The sequence below is a fragment of the Protopterus annectens genome, chromosome 5.part0 (genome assembly GCF_019279795.1).
Source record: "Protopterus annectens isolate FY-2018-M chromosome 5.part0, PAN1.0, whole genome shotgun sequence".
Lineage (NCBI taxonomy): Eukaryota > Metazoa > Chordata > Ceratodontiformes > Protopteridae > Protopterus > Protopterus annectens.
The window spans coordinates 1,861,764,841-1,861,768,731 of NC_056735.1; positions in this window are offsets into that span (position 1 = coordinate 1,861,764,841).

Here is a 3,891-nt window from a genome sequence, read left to right on the forward strand (position 1 = left end):
ATTGAGTACCGGCGAACCGGCGACTGGCTTAGAAGTTTCGTCAGTTTTGGATCTCGACGGTCTGTCTCTGTCCTTTTCTTTGCGTTTTTTGTGAACTCCGGTAGTCGGACTGCTATCCGATGACATTTCAGGATAGTTAAATCTGTTTCCAAAATATTTTAAAGCAAAAATATACAGACGCTTAATAGTGCGTTGGTTAAATCTTGCACAAAACCGACAGCTAGGCACGTTATGATCAGGGCCTAGGCAAGGAATACAGTATAAATGGAAATCCGTATGAGGTATTTGCTTCCCACAAGTAATGCAATTATTAACTTTTACTGACATCGGTATGGAGCAAGAAAAAGTTTCCCCAATGGGGTACTTAGCTTTAGTGAAGACTTCGGTTCTGAAACTCGAATTTGAAAATTTCAGTAGTCGGCCGATTGGCACTTGCGAACTGCTTCTGCTTCGGGCACCGCGCGGCAAGAAAGACTAAAGAAAATGGCATCGGCTGCCTGTTTTATACCCCTGATGACCTGACGTCATGGAAGAGGAGACAGCAACCGACGCAGGACCCAAGACTTTGGAATTCAGGCCGACTGAGGGCAACCTGCCAGCAGATTACCCAAATGTAATGACTGCAACAGTGAAACACGAAGAACATCTGGTCTGATTTCCTGAAATCTTTTGTCAAGTGCAGATAAAAACATAGCTGTTTATGTACAGTAGAGAGTTGATTATCCGAACGCTGATTATCCAAAACATCAATTATCCAAACCCAGTCTTCCAAAGTTTTTGGGTACGAAAAATCAAAGTCTGAATATGCAAACATTATACATATTAGCTTGTGCATTTTTTTGAACTTGTAGTCTGCTTGTGCGTGAAAAGTATCTGTTGTCCACTAGACTTGCTGAACGATTGAAAAATGTATTTCCTCAGTGCAGAAAAAACAATTTTAGAAGTTTTTTTATCCAGCTCAATGTATATTTGATTATCCAAGCAGTTTGATTATCCAAACTACCCTTGGTCCCAATTAGTTTGTATAACCAACTCTATCTAAAAGATGCAGCATGCACTTTCCCTTACTTGAAAAATTAAGGAATAAAACAGGTAAATGAATTGTTTGAGTGATATTCAATTCAGAGACTACTTCTGCTAAGAAGGATGGGTTGGTTTGTAAGGTAACTCTGTCTTTGTGAAAAAAATAATTTAAGGGGTTTGGATGATAGAACCTGGAGTACTGAGATTCTCCCCAAAATGTTAAATCAGTTTTGGCTGAAGGTTCCAAAGGTTGTTGAGTCAACCACTGAAGTACAGCTGTCAAATCCCACGGAGAAGGATCCACCACTGCAGGCCTTGGTAAGAATGTGTCTTTTAAAAAAGCTTTCCGCAATATGGAAGAAGCTAGATAGGAAGCTTTTTCTCCTGAATGAAAGCTTTATTTGGCTGCCAATTATATTTTGATTGAAGAGAAACTAGAACCTTCCTGAATAAAGAGGCTAAGAATTCTAAAACCGAAGAAATAGGAACAGTAAAAGGGACAATTTCCAATTTCTTTCCTAGGGCCCAAACAGAAAATCTTTTTTCATTTACTTTTGTGAATCTTCCTGGTATAGGCTTTTTGGGAAGATAAAAGTGTGTGTCAAACCAGGGAGGAAAGCCTGGGATGTCTAGTTATTAATAGAACTGGAGAAACCATGCGGTTAATTTTAAGCCTGCAATATTGGGATGTTTCATCCCCAAGGGATGTGAAGGTCTACACTGGCGTCCAGTATCCATGGAGGATAACAAAGGTAGGGGAACCACATTTGGTGAGGCCAGAAGGGGGCAATAAACATAAATGAGCTCTTCAACCGAAGTGCTTTCTTTAAGAATCTTGGAATCAAAGGTAATGAAGGATAAGTTTACAGGAGACCGGAGGGGCCAAGCGTGGACTAGGGCATCGCTCAGTGATTCCTCCCGAGGACGGATTAGAGCAAAATCCCTGCTGCACTTGGTGTTGTTGTGGGGGGATGCAAAGAGATCACAGCCAGGTTGGTCCCAATGACAGAAAATCACCTCTTGCACTCAATGACAGAGACCACTCATGAGGTAACAAAATGGACCTGCTGAGTTTGCCCGCTAGTACATTAGCTCTCCCAAAAATGTGCACTGCCAATCGAAAGCAGTTGGAGTACATCTCCTACTGTCTCACTCTCAATGCCTCTCAAATGGGGGTGGGAAGTGGTTCTTCCTTGTTTTGTTGACGTACCAGAGCACAGACATGCTGTCGGTTTGTATCACAATGGTTCTTAGAGGGAGAACATCTTGAAAGGCCTGCAATGCTAATACAATTGCTCTCACCTCTACAATCACTGATGTGTGAATTTGTCTCCTTGGGGACCACGTGCCTTGGACCATCCATCCCAAGAAATGCACCCATCCCCCACCCCAACTGGGAGGCATCCATTGTCTTTGCGACCACTGGGGGAGGTAGAATAAATGGATGGTCCAAGAAAAATCTCAGAGTGAATCCACCAAGAAAGATGATTTTTGCATACTCTGTTGAGTTTGACTGGGAAGGACAGAATATGTTGCAGAATAGACCACTGAACAGCTACAGTCCACTGAAGAACACACATACAGTAATATACCAAAGGAATTAGAAGTTATGTACATACCATAACGTTCCATGTTAGTTGTCTTCTCTCGCCTTCTTTCTTGCTGGATGGATTCGGAGCCGATCCTCGGCTCCGACTCGGCACTTGCTAAGCTCGAGAACTCATTTTACCAGCTCGAGGCAACCCTATATCCCATGATGCAAGGCGTGACTACCTCAGATCCCGTTTGGTAGCTAGAAGAAAACCCTGCCAAAAACACTTCTTCCCAAGGAAGAAGATTACTAAATGTAGGAGAAACTAGGCCAATAGCCGCTAACAATAATGAGTCTTCCTACTGGGAACTCTTGGAAAGAGTGACAACACCCCCAAAAAAGGGTACAACCTCAAGATCAGTCCAGGCCAGGGGGAAGGAGGGAGGGACGCAAGAAAGAAGGCGAGAGAAGACAACTAACATGAAACGTTATGGTATGTACATAACTTCTAAATGTTAAGTTGTCAACTCGCCTTCATTCTTGCTGGATGGGACCGCGTCCCTAGCACCTCTATCCTGGGTGGCTCAAAGGAACAGACTCTTGAGAACTGTGGAACCAAACTTAGCCCTGTCCCTGGAGGCCAAGTCCAATTTGTAATGAGAGACAAAGGTGTGAGGAGTGGCCCAAGTGGCTGCTGCACAAATGGTGTCAATAGGTAGCCTATCCTGAAAGGCTGTGGATGTGGACAGGCTCCTGGTAGAATGTGCTTTTGGTTTTGAGGACAGTTGCTTGCCTCTAAGAAGATAAACATAAGAAATGATAGAAGACAGCCATCTGGATAAGGTCACTTTAGAGACTGGGAGATCTTTTCTGTTCTCTGCATAGGAAATAAATAGTTGATCAGATTTTCTGAATTGTTTAGTTCTGTCCAAATAATATCCGAGTTGACGATGGACATCCAAGCAATGAAGTTTTTGTTCAGCTTTGTCCGAATAATTAGGGAAAAAACTGGCAAATCAATAGATTGATTAATATTCGCCTGGGAAGCAACTTTGGGCAAAAAAGATGGATTAGTTCTTAAAGATACCCTATCTTTGTGAAAAACCAAGTATGGGGAACGGACAGAAAGGGCCTGAAGTTCAGAAACCCTTCTAGCTGAAGTAACAGCAACCAAGAAAATTGTTTTCCAGGAAAGAAACTTTAATGAGCATGTAGCAGCCGGTTCAAAGGGGGGTAGAATCAAGGATGCCAGCATTAAATTCAAATCCCATTGCGGAGGAGGATCTCTGATTGGAGGCTTCAGGGGAAAGATACCCCTCAGAAAGGCTTTGCAAAGC